Source organism: Dioscorea cayenensis, chromosome 1, assembly GCF_009730915.1.
Source record: "Dioscorea cayenensis subsp. rotundata cultivar TDr96_F1 chromosome 1, TDr96_F1_v2_PseudoChromosome.rev07_lg8_w22 25.fasta, whole genome shotgun sequence".
Classification (NCBI taxonomy): Eukaryota; Viridiplantae; Streptophyta; class Magnoliopsida; order Dioscoreales; family Dioscoreaceae; genus Dioscorea; species Dioscorea cayenensis.
In genome coordinates this window covers 11983738-12008994 of record NC_052471.1, presented here as the reverse complement: position 1 = coordinate 12008994, position 25257 = coordinate 11983738, and the positions used below count along the sequence as shown (strand labels likewise).

Sequence of the window (25257 nt, the reverse complement as noted above, 5' to 3'; positions counted from 1 at the left end):
GATTCCTCAAAGCTCTTACTGTGTTATAACTTTCATAGTAACCTTCAAATACCAACTCTTGGCAGGTCATTTGTAATTTGTATAGCTTTTTCTTTATCTTATCTTGGTCTTGGGTTCGTGAGCCAAATATAGCAAGGATTTCTCAGGCCACACATACAGTCTATGGAGTTGCATTTATCAAACACTTCCACTAAGTGTCTTTACCAAATTGGTTGGGGACCCCATCGCTTTCCAAAGTATTTGACCGGCAGTTATTAACTCTACTTTATGTCTCAGTTTACGCTGAAATAAAGTCATGGCTTGAGAATCTTAATCTAGGTTTAATTCCTCTCCATGGCCCAAATCAGCCGTCGATGAAATTGTAGCCCCCAAAATCCTATTTTTACAATCAAGGTCTTCACTACCAAAGATCCCTCGGCAATCTATGCAAGTAGTTTCACAAAGAGTTTAGTTTCTGGTCTGACCTAAGCCAAGATACCTACAAATCAAACAAATTTTCTCTGATGTATAGTACAAAGTTTGAAGGTAAGCAATTAGCCAAAACCAAAACTTCAAGGTGATATACCATATTGGGTTAATAGTCTCAAGAACCTTCAATTGCTCGACCTTTTATGATAATCAAATAAACTTCACATTGCCTCATGGTTATCTTTAAATCAACCAACGCCTTCTTCTTGGTTCTATCATATAATGATTTCCATGGATCTATTCCGCCTCAATCATTGAAAACATGTATTTGCTTGAGGTAATAGATCTAGATTTTAATTCCCATCTTGAGGGTCCAATTTATGACTTTTGGTAACCTCTGCAAAATGCGTTTCTTGTCACTTGAAGGAAAAACATTAGTCAGAATTTTCAAGAGTTCTAGTGGCATCTTTCTTGTTGTATCAAAAAGCAGTTTGCAATCCTTGTATTGGGAAACGTTTCATTAAGAGGTGCTATTCCAAGAGTGGCCTGGACAACTCTAATTTTACCAATTTGTATCTTGAAAATAATAATTGGATGGTGTGTTGACTAAAATCATTTTGAAAACCCTTCATAAATTGAGAAGAATAGATTCATCCTGGAAATGCATTCACAAGACCAATAGCTTTGAATATTGTAATTGGATTGATGTCTCAGTTGGTAATCCTCGGCCTTCAATGAATAAAATAAGTAAGTATGGGTGCCTTACTTTATGTACTTTATCATATACACGAGTGTTGGATATCTCGTGAAACCATTTGACTGGAGAGCTTCCCAACTATTGGAACAATAACTCACAATTTATGGTGTTGGATTTTTCAAGCAACAATATTCCGGAGAAATTCCTAATTTATTTGTTCTCTTTCATAATTTTGAGTCATTGCACTTGAGCAACAATAGTTTGTTGAAGTGCATTTCCAGATTTAAAGGAATGTAATAGTTTGGTTACCTTGATCTGAGTTATAACAATTTTATGGAAGCATACCTCACTGGATAGGTGAAAGCATGCATGAGTTGCAAATTCTCAATTAAAATCAAATAAGTTTTCAAGTTATCTTCATGCCCAACTTTCAAGTCTTCCCAAACTTCATATATTGGACCTCCCATAATAACTTGTCTGGCCTCATTCCTAGGAATTTTTGGACACTAATGCTATGAAATTATCTGGAAGAATGTGGTGGAATGAGTATGTATTTGATAGTACAAGAGATTTCGACTATGTTGTGTTTGCCATGGAGTATGTTATTATAAAAGGGAATGAGTACTGTAAACGAATATTATCCCATCAAATTAATCTTGTTGGCAATACACAGTAATTTTTCATTGAAGAGCCAAATTCTATCCGGAAATCATCTTACTGGAGATATTACAAATAAGATCAATAAGAACTGGAATCTCGATTTGTCTAGAAATAGCATCTCAGGATTAATACCTTTCATTGGATAGTATGGACCTTTGGGACTTTTGAACTTACCATATAATTACTTGCTGTAAGAAAGCCTTTTTGAGAAAACAATCTACATTTGATGATCCATATTCATCGGCAATCCTGAACCTTGGTCCTCCTTTATCTAGGAATTGTTCTTATGAAGTGTTGACAACTTCAACAGTTGATACAAGAACAAAGATGTATGGCTTCATCTTAGCATGGCTCTGGTTTTATCACCGGTTTGTGGACAGCTTATTATTATGTTGTTCAAAAACTTGAGGTTCTGTATTCGATATGTGGACAGCATGTGTGATGGTATATCTGTTGCAATTCTTTGAAGTTCACTAGATTAAAGAGGAAATATCGAATCGACGACCATCCAATACATTGATACCTGCAATTCAAATCATGAAGGTATTGTACTAAATTCACTCCTTTATTTCTGCATATTCCCATCGATTTCATTAATTTTATCTCTTGTTTATCTCATATTACTAATTTTTCTATTATGTAAGTGTGACCTTTCTAGATGATCTTCATATTCATGAGTATTTTTACCAAGACTTTGAGAATTATAGATTAATTACTTTTTATCTTTTCTAATAAGCTTCAGAAGTAAAGAAAACAATGACATGCGACATTTTGAATTAGTTGAATTCAATTTTTTATATTTAATCACATGCAAACATATTGCATTGAATTTAAACTTTTTCTTCTTCTTTTCTTCTTTTGATCAATTTAGCATGCATTTTTAATTATTTCAGGAAGGCAAGGATGAATTTGCATAATGAAAAGTATTATCTTGTATGAGCTTGTAGTTGGCTCTTGCATCAACTTACGTCCAGCTATTTCCGCCTTTGCTGCACAAAGCATTCATCCTTTAATTTGGAACAGATAAGTTTTGTTTTAGTGTGTTTGTTTAAATATGTGATTTACTATGATTGGGAATTTCGTTGTTTTAAAAGGACGTGGTGGCAGTTGCTATATGTGAATCTAGTTTTTGTATGTGGTCTAATTTATCTCATGTTTAATCGTATTAGAAAACAGAGGAGATATTTATAACAATTCAGAGCTCCTCAACTTGAATAATATATAGCCAAGATGTGAGCTCCTCAACCCTGAATAATATATGCTTTCAAATGATATGGTTCAACTTTGCTACATTCCTTTCATCATAATGTTGCCACTTTATAAACCGAAAATATCATCTTTTGCTAAGTTTGTAGATGATTTTTGTAATTTGTGTCCAACTATTTCAAGCCTTTCATCCACAAGAATAGTTAAGTAATTTTGCTAATTTGAAACAGTTATGGTTTTTTCTTATTGTTGTTTTAAAGTGTGGTTTGATTTAGTATGATTTATTACTTTATCATAACCGAAAATACGCTTCTGATTTGTTCTGGTTATTATCATAACCCACTTGACTTTGAGGTTTTTCTTTCTAGTTAAATCACCTTTTTATATTAATGATAGTTATTTTTCTTGTCCTCAATTTAAAGCTAAATTATTTTAGACTATATTTTCACCGCATCAATAATGCACTCTGAATATTACATTGTTGTCACGGATATCGGTCGTTCATAAATCACAAAATTTATCAAAGGCCACGCGATAGTGAAACAACTATAGTTAAACAAACAAACGAACAAAAAGGGAATTCACAGCAGAATCGCTTTGAACTTCACCGTAGAGACGTGATACTGCATACGTGACGTGAACAATGGAACAAGACAAATCAATATTTCATTATGCCGTAGAGAGCTAGTTGCAAACAATAATTAAGATTTAATTAAAGTTTGTGGCGTGATAATTCAGCCATATCTGTCCAAAAGAATGCCATTTTTAGCGGTCGATAGCCTCGCAAACACTTATTTGGTGAAAAGATTTGTAACTTAGAAAAATTCATTATAAAAAAATATAGCTAATTGAGGATACTAAATGAGTGCTTTCATGTAATTTTATAATTTCCTAATCCAACATTAGTAAATTATACCCATGGGAATTAAGATAATTTTGTTATTTTCGTTAATTTGTTACTACAAAATTTTTATTAATCTTTTATTTTTACGAATTGAAAACTACCCTTGAGCCAACGACTGCGTCGCTTGCATGGCGCAGTGGAGAAGAGACCGAGAGTGAAGTGAAGAGTCACTTGCCCTTGGGTATATACACATATGCCTGCATATATATATCTTGGATCAAATGCGCTCTCTTTATTCTATAATGAAGAGCCGAAGATTTTTCTTTGATGGGCGTTAGTCACTTCGACGTGTCAATACTCGTTGAGCCTTCCAGTTATTTGACCCGTCAACTTTGTCTGAAATGCAAGGGTAGCTCTTCTTTCTCTCTCTTGATTTTGCTTTCAAACAGTAGGAAGAAATTCCTAACTGAGTTGTGATTATATGTATATTTGTGATGGATTTTCACAGGGACGCACCGCATGTTATCTACTAACAACAAGTGACGAATAAGTCAATTCCGCTGTATGATGTTCAAAAATGCCATGCAAGTCTGGCTCACGGATTTTTCACAGAGCCGCACCTCATGTTATCTAATAACTACAAGTGACAATAAGTCCGTTCACCTGTATGATGTTCAAAAATGCCAGTAAGTGCACTGTCTTGCCTTATAATGCATTGCATTTTGGAGTAGAATCTTACAATATTTTTGCCACTGTCTTCTGTGCTTCGAACATTAATGAAGCATCTTGCGCATATGTTTCCAATGTCATGCTAAAATTGATGTATAATGTTTCTTTAAGGTGAATAGGTAATAATATCTAAAAATGCAAATAGTTTCCTATTTCCACAGATCAAGAGCGTTATCTTAACAGCATATATATAGCCAACATTCCATGGAGGATCCTGCGATTCTACTAAATGCATGGGGTTCATATATATCAATGGTTTTTTTTCGTACAAATAAGTAATTGTCTAATAATCATATCTATTATTCGATTAAATAAAAATTTTTGTTCATGTTTTGAAAAATAAAATTAAAATAATACTAAACTACTTTTTTTTTATAAATAGAAGTCATTAATTAATAGACAAGAAGATAAAATTGTAGAATTGAATCATGTCAATATATTGGAACAAAAAAAAAACCATTAATTAATAGCATGAATAACTTTAAAAATAACACACATATATATAAACTATGCTTTATAGATGAAAATTGAGAAAAAAGATGCTAGATGCGGCAGATGCCAATTGTTTGGAAAATAGAGGTGCTGGTAGTTAAAACTAGGGCATACTAATTACTAAGCTTTTGAGAGAGTAAAAAAAAGTTTGAAAAAAATAATAAAAAATAATAAAATCATTAAAATACTCATTTAAAAATTAAAATGGGTCCACAAGGAATTATTATGGGTCTAATTGATGCCATATATGATATATACATATATATTAATATATAAGGTAATTTTTTTTTTAAATAAAATGGGGTCCATGGACCCCACTTCTCGTAATGTAGATCAGCCTATGCCAACATTTTATGGTTTTTTATTCACTAGCAAGGCCAATATTAGAGCACATGACCACAGTTTCTGTTGCGTGATTTCTCTCAAATGTTTTATATATCTATTGGAGTTGTTAGAATTGGAATGCATAAACTCAATTGGAATTGTTTTTTTGGGTGAAGTTAAGGAACGAATTTCGAGGCTCAATATTTTGTCTGTAACTTCAACTTACTCCAACTAACTACGACAAGGACTTATTGAGAACAAGATTTATGTCATTGGCATTAGTTATATATCCAATGATTGAGGTTGATCAATTTGAAAATTATTTGGTTGAGAGGTGATTGGAAAAGACGAGGTTTCGAAGCAAAGAAGAAAAGAAGAAGAAAAGGATTTCTTGTCAAATCGAAAAGAGATTATTATGTATGATGAAGGAGTAATTCTTTGGTTTTTTGCTTGTATCTTGTCTACTTTAAAGGTGGAAGACATATTAGATCTTTTGCTTGTGGAGTTGCATGATTAAGATGAAATTCTCTTGTAATTGTAATTTCCAAGTGACATGAAGACGACAATATTGCTCTCCCGTGGATGTAGGTCTTATTTTTGGCCGAACCACGTATATCACTTGTCTCATTTATAGCTTTATTAATTTTTTATGATGATTTTCCCTCCATTATTATCCACAACCAAAACTTTTGGGACTTTTCAAACGGCTTATTAATTTGTAGGTTAACTTAGGTATTTTTGGTTAAGTCTTTCAATCAGTTTCTAATGTAGAGCTTACATTCCAACCCCATTATTTGGAAGAGAAGTTGTCCCAAAAAAACCATATACTAACTAAGAATTAAATAATTTAAATAATTTAAATAATTTATAAATATATAGTTATATATAAATAACTTAAAGTGTAATAATTAAATCACATTGAATATTTTTGACAAATCTTTTTTAATAAAACCTTGTGAATAAAACATTAATCTACAATTTATTTTTATTGGAGGTCAAGATCTATACATGACTAGGAGGTTGTGAACATGGGCAAATAATATTCTGGTTAGGAGACACGTATGAAATTGGGGACTCGATGAAGTTTATATGATATATTTTATGATCTAATTAATGTATAATGCTTCTATGGATGGCAAGCTATAGCTTTCCTTATGACCTATTTAGTTTTGAAATGATAAGGACTTGGTTTTTTGTTTTTTTGGCCGACATGTCAAGAAATTATATGGTAACCTTAGTGATCCAAGTCCTTAAAAGAATAATATAGATATTAGAATAAAGAATTATAATAACAACATAAATTGATATACTTAATCTTGAAAATTATATAATAGTCATAATACCTAAAAATAATGAGGTTATTTGTATCATCTTAAATATCATTACTATTTTTAGCATCTCTCATATCTTTACTATTTGATTTACCGTAAGAGTGTTATTTAAAGTTTCCCTAAAATTAATTTATAAAATATTATACAATATTTATGTAGATGGAATAAAGTCTTTGCTGTTTTTGAAAAAGAAAATCCAGTTTTTCCATTTATCAAATAAATAAAAAAAACTTTTACATAAGTTTTTAACATCATATAATATTAAAAAAATTATAAATTGGTGGTAATTTTGTTAAAGGGAGAGTTCTTGATTATTCAACTTTTTAAAAAGTATGTGTCTAAATTTTAGAATGATTTAAACCTAAATTTCAATTCTAATCGTTTGTGTTATTTTTAAGTCTATTTAGCATAATAAAAACTATAATGTAAAATTCAATATAATTCAATATTAGAGATAATAGTCTCATATCACGTAGCCAATAAGTGCTTGTGTATTAAAAATACGAAGTATTCTTTTCTTACATTGAGCATTACTTTTTCTTAGATTTTATCGCTTATGCATGTGTATCTGTGTTCTTTTGTGCAGATAGGGTTGCGGAGACAATTGTGGAAGAAAGGAACCAAAAGTAGATCGTGGAGGCATTTGTTGATAAAGTCTTGGAGTGAACAAACGTGGAGACACAAGTTGTGCTCAAAGACATGTGGGTGTGTGCCAACCTCTATTGTGCTTAAGCGAATACATAATTTGGAGGGGCACAAAGGCAGCCACACTCATGTGTTTCGACTTGTGCAATACCAACAAGATCTTCGTCAATGTGATTTTATTGAAGACACAACGCTATCTACAGCATGGATGTGTGCCCATTTATGTGGTCTCAAGGAAAAGTGTGGATTCGAGAGTATTTTGGCGAATTACAGTAGTAAAATTGTTGTAGCATTTATTGTTCACAGCTCACAGGAAATCAACTTCTAAAAATTCACACAGGCGTGTGGAAATTCCACACGCCCTTGTGGATACCCGATTCCAACCCCTATACATACCATGATTCCAGATGTCCTGAAGGATCCTTTTCTCATCTTTTCCCCATCTTTGGAGGCGCTCGCGGCTGAGGTTTGGAGAGGCTTTGGCTAGGTTTTTGGAGTGATTCTACGGCCTTCGACACCGCGCTCCTTCGGAAGATAGTTATTGGGGGAGCTTTCGTCGACATCGATTCTGCGAGGTGTGCCCTAGGCTTGACGAGGGAACCTTTGAGAAGACGGGGTAACAACACAAGACCGTCGATACAGACTACGAGGGGGTTTTACTTATGGATTGCATGCTTTTATATTCGATTTCATTATGGATTGTATCTTGCTCCATGGAGAGTTAAACCTCTAGTGGGTACTTGGACTTGTAAACCCTAGGATGATTTTGTTTCATTGACCTTTTATTATGTTTCTTTAATTGATGTTTTAATTGAGATCCAACCTTGAATGCTTGTTGATTTGATTTTCCTTTAAAGTGACACTAGGGTTGAGAATCTAGTTTGTGAATGAATGATACTTCATTAGGATTAGACGAAGCTAGGTTGGAGAGGATCGAGAGGATGAGTCGAGAGGTAGCGGAACGTCCCCTTTCCCTTCCAGTGTGATTTATCCTACCTCCACGTTCCAATAGTTCTTTGCGGTCACAATAGAGTGAAGTGCTAAGAGACGAACTCCACTGGGGCTTAGTTGCGCAAGCAAAAGAGTGAAGTGCTGAAGTAATCCTTAGTGCTGGGGCTTTTGTGACTAGAGATCTTTCGCTTGGATTAAAAGGTTAGATCTATATTAGTGAATAAAGTTTATCACTTGGAGTGCCTAAAGCTTTAAGCAACCTTGCACAGTGTGAGACATTGAAAGTATTCCCTTTCGCCCGGGCATAGTGTAGAGTTAGTCACGGTTGACCTTAGGTTTGGGACCAAGTGTTTTAGGATTTCCATGACTCATTAAGCATCAGTTAGGAGACATAATGATTGGTTTTGCACTTGAAACAATAGTCCTAGCACTACAAGAAAACAGTCCGCTACCGACGGAAATTTTTGTCGGTAATAGTAGACATTCCGTCGGTAGATATCATTACCGACGGAACTTTGGTCGGAAATAATACATCACTAAATCTCATGTCGGTAATGCTTTTCAGTCGGTAATAAGAAATTTTGTCGGTAAAAATAAATACTTACCAATGGAACTTTGTGTTGGTAATGATTATATTTCCATCGGTAATAATTATTTAAAAATAAAAATTTAATTCATTTTTTCGGTGTTGTTCGTCGTTAATGGAATGTATTTGTCAGTAAAAACTATTTTTCCCGTTGGTGAAAAATATTAAATTACGATAATTCCGTCGGTAAAAGGCAAATTTCTATCGGTAAAAGGTATTGTTTTTCGTCGCTAAAAATAATTTTATAATGAAAAATATATCGGTAAAGAAAGTTTTCCATTGGTAGAAAGTTTTTTTTTCCGTTGGTAAAAAATATTAATTTAATACTATTCGTCGGTAGAAGTTATAGTTCCGTAAGAGCAAATATTATTATTAGTCGGCGAAGCATAATATTATTACTATAATTTTTGTCGGTATTGTATTTTTTTATCGGTAATAAACATTAAAATTTAGGAATTCCGTTGGTAAATGTATTTTATATTCACCAAAAACTAATTGCTTTGTCGGTAATAATTGCAATTCCGTTGGTAAATAATATACTTTTCTGTCGGGAATAATATTATTAATTCATTATACATACATATTTCACACATTAAACCTTATTATGCATAATATGAAAATAATATCATATCCATATAACAAACTTACAAACCATAATACAATCACTTGTTCATCACAACAACAAAAAAAAACATAAATTCATACTACAATCCAACAACACATGTAAGGTATATGAAGTTATAAAGTTGCAAGCAATCACAAAAAATATTAAAATAGTTTTAAAGGTACTCTAACAAAACAAATGTTAACAACAACATTCTAAAGGTCATCTGAATCTACTTATGCATTTTCTCCACCATCTCCAGTAGTGGCATCCCTTGAATTAATTCCCGATTGGCTTGCTTGAGAGAATAATGTTGGATGACCGCATTCTACCAACTCCAAGATTTTGTCCAATTTATTTTGTAACCCTGCTTGACCTTGTTGAATATCAAGAGCTGTACTTTCTAAATTTTGAACTTTCTCCGCAATTTGCTGGGTTTGCAACTTAGATTCATTTGTTGCAAAAGGTTGATAAGTTGAAGGTCCACACGCTGAATCAGATGTGGAAGGACATGTAGATGCCGCACCAAATAATTGTCTTGAGTCTACCCTACTCCCAAAACCATATACACTTGTGCGTGTAGCCTTTAATCCCCCAATTGCATCATACCATGACTGACCATCAAAACTTGGATGGGAAGAGATATCATCACCATATTTGTCAATCAATGCGGCATTATACTTTTCCTATAACATGTTTAAAAGTAAATATTAACATTTATAACTCATACAATAAAAATGAATGATAAAAAGGAAAACTCATTAACTTTTATGGCTTCATGCAAGTTACATCTAATACACTTAAACAATGGCTTCATGTAAATTACATCTAATATATATAAAACAAAAATTCCATCACACTTGTGAATTAAAACTTTAATGATAACAATTAAAAAAAATGAAAAATGACTCAAATTCACTTACATTGACAACTCTTGACTTGTTGTCTATAAAATCACCCTCTCCACCCTTGCGCTTGTGTGTAGCCTAAAAAATTTCTGAATATCCAACCTCCCTACCTAGCTTCTCAGCCTGTATTTTAATTTAAAGTGTAGGAAGACATAAATAAAAGAAATAGATTGTTCATTATAAGTACTAATAATTTAACAAAAGTGACACAAAGTATTTCAATTCAAAATGACAAAAAAAAAAAAAAATAGCGACAACATAGTACTAGCTAGTGCTATAACATAAATAAGAATAAGTATAAATAAGAGCTTGGTTCTTTCTTGTTGAAAGTAGGTGAGAAAAATGAACTAATATTTAAGTTCATTTCATTGATATCCTTTCATTCATTTACAATCCATGTCCTTTTCATTCATGAACAAGCATCACAATCCATGTCATTTTCATTCATGAACAAGCATCACAATTCATGCCCTTTTCATTCATTCACATTTCGTTTATTTTTATTTGAACTCAAAATAATGCAATAGCATCAAGGCCCACCAACCAATCCAAACATACCTTATTGCACAACAATGGTAAAACAAATATTTGGATAATGTTCATGCATGCTCTAACAAATATTAATAAAGCATTTTAAATAGATTTTATGAAACTTTAGGTGGATTCGTACTCATCATCATTGAAAATTACTATCTTACAAATTATGCCATGTTCAACGAAAATTTTATTACAAAATATAATTTAGAGACTACCTTGTTCATAATGATATGATTAAGGGATTATTAGTGTATTAAGACTAATGAGACTACCTTCTTCATGATAAGTTGAGTGAAAGCTAACCCTTGAAATATAACCGTTGAAGTATAAACCTTTAAGTATGAATCTATCTTTAGAAGGATCATAGGGTACTATTAAGATATCACAAGATATTTATAAAATATAAATACATACCAACTTGATACCATGAACAGCAAAAGGTTGTGAACCACCCGTGTGCTTTGTAATACTTCCTTCTTTCTCTGTTAAATGGTTTGCCTTTGCTTTACTTGATTTGGATTGCCATGCATCTGTTCCCCATTCATTATCAATGAGGGCATCCCACACATCCTTTGTGATCCACTCTCTTTCCATTACCTTGCATTCTCTAATGTTAGTAGCACCAACTTCTTTCATTGCCTTCATCCTCTCATCCTCTAGCATGTCCCTTAATCGCGTTTTGCCAGTCTTGTCAAATACATTTTTGATTTTGGAGTTATGTTCAAGGTTCCATTCACAACACTCCTAAAAAGAATATTGTTATAATTTTCATAAATTAAATAAACAACAAAACAATCATATAATAAAATTTATACTTGAAATGTCTTCCACATTAGTTCCTTCACATCACTAGGAACTTTTCTCCATGTTGGCCAAGGACCTTTGAAATGTTTTTTTTATAATGCAAGTAACTGTCATTGTAACCCCTTTCTCAACAAAAACACTAACACATAATGCAACGTATAAGTATTTTATATTCTAAACAAAACAAAAACAATTACAAATAGAAATATTATAAAAACATGTTAGACATGATAGAAGATTACTCTGCATTTATTGGTGTCAAATGCACTCTGTCATTCGGATTTAGAGGGTAGGGTAGTCCCACGCTAGGCCCTCTACTACTTGATTTAGTAGATCCATCATTTTCACTCATCAAAAGTCCACCACAAATAGGGTTAGAAGGGGTAGGGCTATGATCAGAAATAGCAGGCAAATTTATCTGCACCTCAGGAGTTGAAGTAGTTGCCTCATTAGATGATTGAATAATGGGAGCCAATGCAGCTGATTTCCTAGTAGACCTTTGCGGCATTGCATGATGCAATGAAGAATGCCCTTTACCTCTACCTCTACCTTTACCTTGTTCCTTCATGTTTCTCATGATGCCAAATTTAGAACCCTACATGTATTCAAATAAAAAATTAAAAACATAGACATATAAACAACAAAAATGAGAATGCAAAATATATTTGAAAGTTAGATATGAATAAATGAACATATTGGAATGCAAATATTAAAAGCATAAATTCTAGTTTCACAAAACTCATACAAGAAGCAAAATATGAAAATAACAATACAATACATAGTAAGCAAAATATTCAGAAATACAATATTATCCTCTAAGTAGTAAGCAAAGTATTAATAGTATGATAAATCATCATCAGAGGATGCAAACTCATTGTCTTTATGTTGCATTTCATCTTCAGTAGCATTATCATCATCACTATCATCACTATATTCATCTTCTTCTTCTGATCCATCATTTCCATCTTCTTCACCATCTTCACCATCATCGACCATTATCGATGGATTTATCTCCTCAAATTCACCATCAACTAGAACTGCAGGGTCATCGAGTTCTTTTGAAAGAGCAACATGACTTGGAAAGGATACTTCAGTTTCTTGATATACCCCTCTATTAAGATTATTCTCATTTTCTCTATTAGCTTCAATAGGACAAAGATTAAAAGTGCTCCTGGCATTTGTTTTAAATACTGCCCACCAATCTCGTCTTTCTTTTAAATTTGAGGGATAACCACTATAATATACCTGTGTAGCTTGTGCAGCTAAAACAAATGGCTCACCATTTCGAAGAAGTGAAGTGTGTTTAATTTCAATAAGGCCATGAGTGGGGTGTACTCTTACTCCTTTGTCTGTATCAAACCATTGGCATTTGAAAAGTACAACCCTATTTCAAGCACCAAAATATTCCAACTCAATGACATCTATCAAAATGCTATAAAAGTCATGGTCATAGTCATTGTAGCAACTTCCTTTCACAAGTACCCCACTATTCATTGTTTTTTTGGTTTCCCCATGTTCCTTTGTATGGAACTTGAAACCATTTACAAAGTATCCTTTGTAGCATTGTACTCTACGAGCCGGGCCATAAGAAATCTCAACAAGACGATCATCAATTTCATCTCTATGAATCTGAACTTATTGTGGCGCAATGTAAAAAGTAGTGCATAAGCATTAACATATAAAATATATTACCTTTATTAATTTCACAATTTGAACTTACATAATTTCTGAACCATTGTGCAAATCTTGTATTTCGCACTTTCTCTAGTTCAGCTTCTCTTATATAAGGAGAATCTCCTTTAACCATTTCATCAAAGATGCTATCATTGTGAAAGGATTAATGTTAGCTTAATTATAATATAAACCATATGAAGAACACTCACACATACAACTTACTCAATGTAGGGGATGACCTCCATGCAATTCATTAGAATATATAATTCTGCAGCATAGTACTCATCATCTTTTAGATATCGAAATAATGGCTTGGCACCGAGAAATCGCCCGGGATGTGTGAAAATTGATAGACATCCCATTGGTTCCATATCACCACCATCATCATTACGTGGAACACGATTCAAGTTTGTTTCCACATTGGGTTCAAAATATACTGAGCAAAAAAATGAAATTTCTTTAATAACATATGCCTCACAAATGGATCCCTCAACACAAGCCAAAATTTTCACCTTCTTCTTGATATGATGCAAAAATCTGAAAATTATATATAATAAAACCACTTTAGCATTAATAGGTGCCATATATTAAATGCATGTTAAGTACATGCTATACCTTAAAGATAGAAGAGTATATTACCTCTCAAATGGATACATCCAGCGATATTGTACAAGCCCACCCACCTTAGCCTCATACGGTAGGTGTATTGGTAAATGTTCCATGCTATCAAAAACCCCCGGAGGAAAGATTTTTTCCATCTTACAAATTGTTTCAATGATATTTTCTTCCAATAATATCATATGATCGACATGGATTTTAGTTGAACAAATATCTCTAAAGAAATGAGATAGTTCAGTAATCACATCCCAAATTGAATTCGGCAGAAGACCTCAAAATGCAATCGGAAGCAATTGTTGCATGGATACATGACAATCATGAATTTTCATCCCATATAATTGGCTTTGGGCGGCCTCATTTACATAATGTGCTATGTTTAATGTGAAACCATCAGGAAGTCTCAACTGTTTTACCCATGCACATAAGCATTTCTTTTGCTCTTTACTCAAGCAATAAGATGCCTTAGGTTTGAAAGTCCATCCATTACTTTCAATCAAATGCAATTGTGGCCGTCTACAATACAACTCCAAATCCTTTCGTGCCTTGATGTTGTCCTTGGTTTTTCCTTTGACATCCATTGCTGTGTTGAAAATATTATCAAAAACATTTCGCTCAATATGCATGACATCCAAATTGTGGCGAATAAGATTGGTATGCCAATATGTCAACTCCCAAAAAATACTTTTCTTAACCCAATGATGGTTGTCTCCATAGCCTGGAACCCTTTCAGTATTAACATTGTTGCCATATGTAATATTAGGAAGAGAATTAATTCTCATCAATATTTCTTCCCCTGCAAATCGAGGAATCGGAGAATCATGCTCCACTCTATTGCTAAATTTATCTCTTTGCTTCCTGAATGGATGATCTGAAGGTAAGAATCGACGATGACAGTCAAAAAAATATGAGTTCCTACCATGATTTAATATAAAAGACTTTGTATGTTCCATGCAGTATGGACAAGATAATCTTCCATGAGTACTCCACCCAGACAAGATCCCATATGCGGGAAAATCATTAATTGTCCACAGTAATGCAGCACGTAACGTAAAATTTTGTTTCCTATATGCATCATACATCATACAACCATCACTCCACAATTGTTTCAAGTCATCTATTAGGGGCCGTAAAAAAACATCAATGTTTTGATTTGGATTTCCAAGAATGACCATAATAAGGAATATGTACGGTTTTTTCATGCACATCCATGGTGGTAAGTTGTACACAGTAAGCATTACTGGCCACACTAAATATGGTTTTGAAGCCGGGCCAAATGGATTAAAACCATCAGCACACAACCCAAGCCGAACATTTCGAGGTTCCATAGCAAATGATTCATGGGTGAGATTGAAGTGTTGCCAAGCCTCACCATCAACTGGATGTCGAAGCACTCCATAATTACTTTTGTTATATGCATGCCAAGTCATGTGTTCAGCAATTTTGGCAGACATATAAAGCCTTTGAAGCCTTGGTATAAGTTGAAAGTAACGCAGAATCTTAAAAGGAATCCTTTTTTGTCTTCTGCCACTTGACTTACTTGGCTTATATCGGGGATGTCCGCATATTGAGCAAAATTCTAACTCAATTGTTTCTCTATAAAACAACATGCAATTTTTTTAACCATACATGAATTTGGACATAACCAAGTCCAAGTTTTGTTAGTCTCTTCTTCATTTTATAAAAATCTTCTGGTAAACATTCATCTGCTGGCAACATGCTCTTTACAACTTTTTTGAGACGATTAAAACATGACTCACTCATGTTAAATTTAGCCTTACAATTTAAAAGTTGAGAGACAGCTGATAACTTTGTATGGTTTACACATCCAGACCACAACGGTTCATCTGCATCTTGTAACAAAGAAAAAAAGTTGGAAGCACTTGGATTTGGACTTTCATATTCTACCCTCGGTTCATTACCTTGATTAGCATCAAAATCAAAACTCCCCATTGCTACATCCATAACCATACTCGCATATAAATTTCCATTTTGCCCTTGACATATTGGTTCATTGTCAGCCCTGCTATGTGATGACTCTCCAGTCGGTTGTTCTCCATGTAAAATCCAAGTAGTGTAACCATAACAGAAGCCTTTAAGAAAAAGGTGCTTGTGGACATTGTCAGAAATTTGCCATTTATTATTTTGACAACCAACACAAGGACATCTAATTTTATTCCCATGGACGAAATCATGTTGAGAAAATGCAAAAGAAATAAAATCCTCAACTCCATTGAAATAGTTAGGCGTAATGAACCCATCATTGAGTCTCGAATACATCCAAGAACGGTCTCTATCCATTTCGCAACTCTATTAGTATCATATAAATTTGGTAAGTTCAAGCCACTCAAACAAAAGTAGACTACTCTATTAAAAATGGAGAAAAATATTCTAACATAATTTCCCCTTAACTAAAAAAAAGACAATAATGCTTAATTCTTTCATATATATCATCATCCTAATTATATTCTATTATATTTCTTTTTTATTAACTTAAATGATATGTTTTACTAAAATAAAGCCACATTCATGAAAAAAAAAAAGCAAATTGCAATGCTTAGTACTATTATATGAACATTGATTGCTATTTAAACAATAAGGATTCATTTGTTAAATAACTATAATAAATAAATTCCAATTCTCACACAAATTTTACTAAAAGGACAAATAGCATGAATGAATCAACTCACTAAATTCTAATTTATTACATTAGATGTCAATTTTTAAAGAGACAAATATGACTATAAAGTAATAAAAAAAACCAAAATTAGCATGAATCAACTCACTCAATAATTCTTCAGAATTTGATATTGCATGCAATCTTCTCTCGGCACCTTTATCGTAAAAATAATCTGAATACAATAATTAATAATAATCATGAGTTAGGATATATATATATATATATATATATAACATACACATGGACCCACACAGACATGCATATGCCATTAACAACTTAGCCCACACACACAAGAAAATATATGTTTATAGAGATGTGTGTTGTATGATTCATATGATGAAATTTTTTCAAGATTTTTTTTTAGTGGTGGGAGAGAGCTTTTCATCTCCAAAGCCAACTTTAGGTCTAACATGAAAGGAGCACAGATTGCCAGCCATGATAGCTTGAGATGATACAATCTCTTGTAAAAATATATGGAAAAACCAGAACTTTATGAAAATTCAATTGAAAATCATCTGCAGAACAACAAACACAAATAAAAAGAAAATCTTAAAGATAGAATTAAAGAAATTAGTGAATCAGATCCATTTTCTTTGCATCTCACATGAAACAAAGTACATCAGTTTTGGCAAATATTCATAAAAATACCTCATCGTTAGAAACCAGAATTTCATATAAGGTCAACCATTATTTTTTTTAACAATTATTTTTAGGCATATAACAATAATTTATAAATAAATATAGCAAAATTCAAGGTTTGGCAGACTCGATCATAAAACAAAATATTTGGAAGCAGAAGCAGAAGCCTATTTGAATGTGGTGTGAAGATTAAAAATATGCTCTTAATGTATGATATAATTCATTAAGAGTTTTTGGAGGTAGGAATAAATCAAATATGCTATAAAGTCTGTTTTCATTAATAATAAAAAAAACATGAAACAACCTTCCAACTCAACCACACCGCCTTGCCAGAGTACACTAATCTCATAGTTAAATAATTGAATTAATTTTTTTTTTCACATGTACAGATAAATTAGGCCCAATAAATTAAACAACACTTTCAACAATCAACCAATCAAACTGATAAAGAAACAAATACATGGAAACAAGATTTTAAACATGGACAACCAAACTAGCAAAAATTTAATTGATTTTTGATTAAGCAAATAAAAATAATTAATAAGGAAACTGATATCAGTTTTATAGAACAATGTTAATTAATTTATTTATTTTTTAATTTTTAGGGGGCATGCAAATAAAAAACCATTAAAAAAATTTATAGAAATGTATCTTTCCCAAATCCTTGATTTTTTTATTCAACAAATTTATCTCTCACATTCCAAAACAATAACCCAAAAAGTAAATTCTATATATATATATAATCATTTTCGTTAATCAAATATTCAAAATAGTAGAGAGTTTAGTAAGTAATTAATGACTGAAATAACCTCCGAGACTATGAACAAAATAGAAAGAAATAAATAAAAAAAAGCTTGAGAAATTATTTAAATGCAATACCCTTTTGCCAAATTTTTGAAAAGCCCTTTGCCAAATCTTAACTAATTAGTGTATAAAAAAATAATAAAAATACATGGAAACAAGATTTTAAATATGGACAACCAAACTAGCAAAAATAATAAAAATATAAAATTATATTGGACGCACCCAAATGATAACAACATCACTATCACAACATAAGTGGATCCACAAGATTTTTAATGCAGAAAACTTAATTGGAAAAAACCAAAAACCACATGGCTTTGTTCAGATAAATAATCTTTAGTATTAAAATAATAAGAATACAAAATTATATTGACACATTCAAATGATAATAACTTCAACATCGCCATTTTATTGGTAGATCTAGAATAATATTTTTTTTTTCGCAAAAACTACAATTTCTAAAGAAATGGGTGTAGAAAATCTCAATAATAAAAAAAAACTTTGAAACTGGTAAAATGTAAAGCTTGGTGAGAAAATTATGTGACTGAGATAACATTAGTGCTATTTATCCAATTTCTTTCTTTTCTGCTCAACAAACACATCCAATAAAAATAAAATATCAGTTGCCCCCACAACTGAAAATTGTTTGTTTGCCTCAATATATTGGCTTAATCTCACTCCCTATCTCAAACATCTCCGGTTAGCAGTAGTAGCAACTGTGTCATTGATGAAACAGTTAAAACAATTAATCGACACACTTTCGCTTGAAAATTTTCTCAAATTACTGAATAGCAGAGTTGCAGGATTAACAGAACATAAATGGCATGTATAACTAAGAAACAATCAGGAATAAAAACAAAATCGAATTGGAGACGGGTGAATGCGGCCGAGGGACCACTTCGACTTCATGTCATTTCCATTTGGACAAGGCTACTTGAATAGTCCAGAAATGGAGACAAAAGAAATTGGAAATAGTAAATAAATGAAAGAAGGGTACCTTTGGAGGGATATTAGCAGCATGGACAATGGACAATGATAGGATCAAGGCACTTGCAAATGCACAAACTTATATTGGGCACCATGAATATGTTTGCTAAAAACAAAAGGCATTTTTTTTTTTAACCTTACAATGAGCAGCAACTAACATGCAGGATTAGTGCTTGGAATGGTAAGGGAGGATCTAACATGAGGGACAAGCATGGCTTCGTTGCTGACAGCTTTGGATGCTGCAATTTCTTCTAAGCGTTTCCAAATTAATTCCAGCTTATTTTGCAACTCTCTTTCCTTGGCCTTGTTTTCTTGGAATTTTGTTAAGCATTCCTCGAAAAGTTCTTCGTCAGCATCCAAAAAGAGCTTCCTCACATTCAAAGTTGACTTTGCTCACAGCCTGGTTCCAGTGCTCTTGTGTGTTTTTCTCTAAAGCTGGGAAGATGATTGGTAGAATGACCTTCCGGTTTTGGGTTATCAAAATTCCGCACATGATCATTGTTCCGCAGAAATAATGGCCGTTCGGCTACCTGGAAATTTTAAATGAACTTAAATAAAATCCAAATAAAAGGATGAGTTTTAACATTATAAATGAAAGCACCAGATAATTCAGAGAGCATAACGAAGAAACAGAATTTCAGTTGCCACCACATTCAAATAGGAAATCGGTTTATCAAACCAAATAAACCGAGTCAAACTTCAATCAAGATCATCATAATTCTCACAGACCTTGATTGAATTTTCTCAGGTTCATATCAACACCAATAATTCTCGAAGCCCCTGAGATCCTCAAAAAATCAGCCGCTTGTTTGTGAATCATCATCAATATCATTAGATAACTATAATCTTATATGTTTGTATTATATTAGCAATGAAGAATGGTAGAAAAAAGCAATGAGAACCTGAAACTAGGCTTTCTCCTCTGACATTGGAATAACTGCATGCCATAACCTCAATTTATAATAATTTGATCAACTTCCAAGTCAGACTTCTCATACAGCAAAGCAAATGCTGCAAGCCATGAATCTAGATCACATCCAAACCAAGTTCAAGCTAATTAAATAATTCAAACATTAATAATTGTTGCTTAATTATCTACTTCTTCACAATTCAATGACAGCAGAAATGTTCTAAAAAAATGCTTTTCAACGATAAGCTATTAAATTCACAATTATAAAATTATCAAATGAGCATTTCAATGAGATAACCAGGTGGGAATCATAATGACAGGACTTCAGGGAATGTATAGTTTACAAAGTGCAAAAAAAAAAAAATCATATCCCTTCAGTTCGGTTCCTCACAAAGTTTCATTTCAGAACTAGGAAAAATTCTTCTATATTCTCTGTTTTCCTCAAATTCATTACAAATTAGACAACAAAATCAAATTTTTAGAAAAACTTTGTTAAACATGGAACTATAACAACATACACAAAATAACTCAAATTTCAAAACCAATGCTTCATTCCCATGATAAACTCACCAAAATTTGAAGGCATTAGAAAAGGTGAAGGATAGCTCACAGCAAGTCCTATAGCTCCAAGGGCGAAAATAGCAACTAATGATCCCTTTGCTGGTTTTGCTACATTAAAAACAACACCAAGACCTTCAAAGAAAACAAAGAACTTGAGCACCAATGACATGCATCAGTTAATGAATGGAAACATGAACCAAGAGTTTTTCACCTGATGAAATGCTACAACCAAGAATGCAAACTTTATCAAGGTTTGCTAATCAAGAAATCCCTAGAAAAGAGTGAAGCAAAAGTGAATAAAAGACAGGAGATGATGAAATAGGATTTGGGGATTTGGGGATTTGGAGATCCTCACAGATGGTGCTGATCTTCAGTGCTTTTCCCAGGCGAACCAGCCAAAGGAACAACCGTTTTGTAAGCCTAGCAACACAAACACTCTCAATAACAAAATGGAAATGAGATGAGGGCCAGCGGTGGCTGGTTGCTTCTGAATCACATAGTAGAGTGTGAAGAAAAATATGTGATGAGATATGGCGGTGGCGGTGGCGGCATCTGCGGAGATGAGGGCTGGCGGTGGCAATGAGGCTATCTTGGGAGAAGGAAGAAGGGAAGAAGCCAAGGTTTTTTTACAATGAGGGATAAAGAGAGGAAGAAGGAAGGGCTAGGTTTTCTTACGCAATCAACAATCTCCACCATTGATCATTATGATCAATGGTGGAGATTAATCCAAACTAATAATTTAATATAAAATATATATTTTAAACGTTCACTACTAATCACTACTTAAAAATATTACAAATATTTTAAAATTATTATTAATTTAACATTAATCATATAAATTAACTATTATTCTTTATTTCATTATCACAAAATTATTTAAAAGTATTTTCTTGATAATAACTTATCCAGATATTTAATTTTAACTTAAATCCAAAATTAATATAAATAATTTTAGATAATAAGGTTTATTAAATATTATAATTTATTACCAACGGAATTAAACCAACGGAATAACATTGACATATCCAGTCGGTAAACCTTCAACCCTAAAAATTTAGCATGAACCTTACAATACCAACGAACCTCTGTCAATAATATTATGTCGGTAATATCATTAAATTAAACCAATGGAATTCCGTCGCTATTAATAAAAAATATCTGTCATTATTCTTTTGGTGCCAAGGGAAAAATATGGCGGGTAAATTAGCAATGGAAATCTGTCGGTGTCGTCGTCGGTAATATGGTCACTATTATAAATTTCAACCATATAAAACTCCGTCGATATTTTGTCGGTAATCTACCTGGTTTCCGTCGGTAAAAGAAACTATTCCCAACAGATAGGAATCCGTTAGAAAAACTCCGTCGGTATTGAACTGTTTTCTTGTAGTGGTGAGCAATGTCTGGGTGCCCCATCTTCTATCAATTTCCTCTCCTATTATTCTCTTGCTTCTCTTTCTTATTTTCTTTATTTGTATTTGCATTGATATTGTTCACGCCACTCTTAAATCATCTTCACCATAATTAGATAGCAATTCTTGTGTTTCCGAGCACTATTCCTTGTGGATTCGGCTACCCACTCATAAGGGTACTTTATTATTTCGACAACCCGTGCACTTGCGGTACACACACTCAAGGGGTGTGTCAGTAGCTAAACAAATTTATTTATTATTTACATAAATTTTACTTTTATTACGTTAAATGGAGTTAGAGATGCAAGTGGGGATGGACTGGGCGGGGATTCCGCGAAATAGCCCCCCAAGGGACAGGGAATGCTCTCCCAGCCCCTCTCACCATGGGGATCCCTACGAGAATCCCTATTGGGAGCAGAGATTCCCCGCCCCCCGGGGGATGGGGAATGCTTTCCAAGGCTTGCTCCCCATGGGGATCCCTACGAGAATCCCCATTGGGAGCAAAGATTCCCTGCACCCCAAGGGGGGACGGGAAATGTTCTCCCAGCCCTACTCCCCGTGGGGATCCCTACGAGAATCCCCATTGGGAGCAAAGAATCCCCGCACCATGAGAGGATTCTCCAACAACAAATATAAAATAATATATTTTGATTTAATTTATTAATTTATTATAAAACGTTATATTATTTATATTAATTAACTTGTTGCATCCTACATTATATTATGGTTTATTAAAAGAAATATTTTGTGAATTTTTATTTTATACATGATATGTATGTTGTAAAAAAAAAATGGACGGGGAGGTGGCGAAGCGGGGTTTCCCCACCCCTATGGGGGATTGAGTAATGGAAATTTCTCCCTGCGAGAAATTTTGGGTTGCTCCGTGGGAAACGACAACATGAATGAGGATCCCGTTCCCCGTCCCACCCCATTTGCATCCCTAAATGGAGTCAACATAACAAAATAAATAAAAATAAAAATAAAACATTGAACAATCTACATTAGTTAAAATGTTGCATTGAGGGTTGTCTATTTTGAGATAGAAATGGATACATTAGTACTATATATCTGGAAGGAATTAAGTATTTAGATCTTGACCCGAATTTTTGATAAAAATAGTGCAAAAGTCTATGGATGTGTTAATTTGGTTACAGCTAAAAGTAAAGAAAATATTTAGTGGAAATTTTAAATTGTATAATTTATTTTTTTAGTAACTGATGAGTGCTTATTAATCTTAATTTTATTAAATACTTCATACCAATTATATTTATTTAAATAATAAAATCTTATAAAAAATTGGTGGAGTACGTATAGTCCCAAAAAAAAATCACTCCCGTTTCTTTTATTTACAGATATGGACTATTACATGTAGTAGTTAATAAAACTAGTACATAATTGAACTGTTCTACATTATATTTAAATAGTTATCATTTTAATTCAACTAATATATGTAACAACCCAATTACCCAAATAAGATATGTAATCGTTTATCTAGTAAATAAAGAAGGTAGGTTTTTGGTATTTCTTTTTTTTAAATAATTTAGATTTTGACAAAAGGAAAAAGTCATATATATATATATCCATACCAGATGAACAATTGCTTTCCTTTAGCATAGGACTAGACCAAAAAAATTATTTGGTTAAGAAGTTTTACCTAGAAGTTTTTGTGTATGTCTGAAAATCATGATGATCAGAGATGTACTTTTGTAAACAAGTTAACCTATTATAACTAATAGATTATTAAGTAGAATTTCAATCTGAAAATAACAAAAGTATGACCATAGATTAGTTGAAAATTCTATTATTTGATTTATTGATTGTAAACAAAGGAGAGATTCATTAATAAACGACAATGATAAATAAAATGTTTTTTTTTAATATCATTATTATAGATAATGATAGTAAATTAGACTCGCTCTGATAGAGGAGTCAACATAGAAAATAAAAATAAAATATTTTAGCGTTGCAATCAAGGTTGTCTGTTTGCGTATGGAAATGAATGGGTGTTGTAGTAGAAAGAATATTTTGTCTAGGCTATGACGAAAAGTACTTTGTGAACGTGTTTGATGGGGTATAAGACTATGAAGTCTTTGGAATTTTGTTGAAAAAAAATGTTTTATTTAGCTTAGACTAAACCAGACTAATTTATAAATGTTTGTGTAATTTTTTTAAATTAAATATTAAATTTAATAATATAATAATTAAAATTTAAATAAAATGATAACTTTGCAGTGTTTAATTGGAAATAGTATCTATTCTTGACATAACACTAGTGCATATAATAAAGTTTGATATCTGAAATCATGTGGATAAAAACTTGTATTAATTGGAGGTCTAGCAATAATTTTTTTTTTTTTTGGAAAAAACAATTTAGAGTATTGAGAAAATAGAGTGTTATTTGTTCAATTGAAAATATCTTAGACGACAACCATTAGATACCCTAGTGGAAGTCAACATGAGTGGTGAGTGAGTGGTGCAAGATCGAATCTCTTATGCCCCAGTACTGTACAAATATACTGTAGAGATATTGTAGAAATATTACATCAATACTGTTCATCAACTGTTCACAAGATCTCCTATGGGAGAAGTCGTATTATTCACTATTCCATGGTCAGAGGGGATTTATCATTGTGGGGTTCTTGTCATTGATATATCATTTTGAGTGCATGTGGTAGGCCCTGATTGCCCATGTGTTAGTCCGTCTTACATGATAAATTCTTAGGGAGACATTAAGCCAATGTTTTGAAACCCTGACTTGACCGGCCAGTCGGAACGGTAGAACCAGGAACCGGCCAACAGTCCGGTCCGATTCTAAATAAATTATTGACTTGATGTTGACCCAGTCAAACCCGGTCAAAATCGCTGAACCAGCCGGTTTGATCGCAATCGAGTTAACCCCGGTTCTAATTTTTTTTATGTTTAAAAATTTTTTTAAGCAAAATCCGTATAGATTCAAACATTAATAAATAAAAAAATAAGTTAAAAGAAAAAAAAGAATAGACCTTGCTCACAACTTTTCAGAGGGTTTGTGTAACCATCACCAATGGATCTGCAAAAGAATCACACATCCATATCAAGCACAATGATCATTCATCATCGCAAATTCAACCTTTAAAATAAAAAAATTCAGAAAAATGAAACAGAGGGAGTGCGAGAGAGAGATAGCGGAGAACAAGCTTGATAAGGGTTAGGGTTTATAAGTTTATTATAGTGGGGAGGATGATATAATGGAAACCCTAATCACCAAACTTC

The 25257-nt window shown here is 32.7% G+C and overlaps 1 long non-coding RNA gene across 1 annotated transcript; it reads right to left on the bottom strand.

Annotated features, from left to right (window-relative positions):
* Window positions 1-18896: 18896 nt before the first annotated feature.
* Window positions 18897-21218, bottom strand: LOC120261500. The gene is made up of 4 exons (XR_005536612.1): window positions 20952-21218; window positions 20808-20867; window positions 20606-20728; window positions 18897-19655 (listed from the first exon to the last, which is right to left on the bottom strand). It is a non-coding gene; the product is annotated as an uncharacterized LOC120261500 (long non-coding RNA).
* Window positions 21219-25257: the final 4039 nt, after the last annotated feature.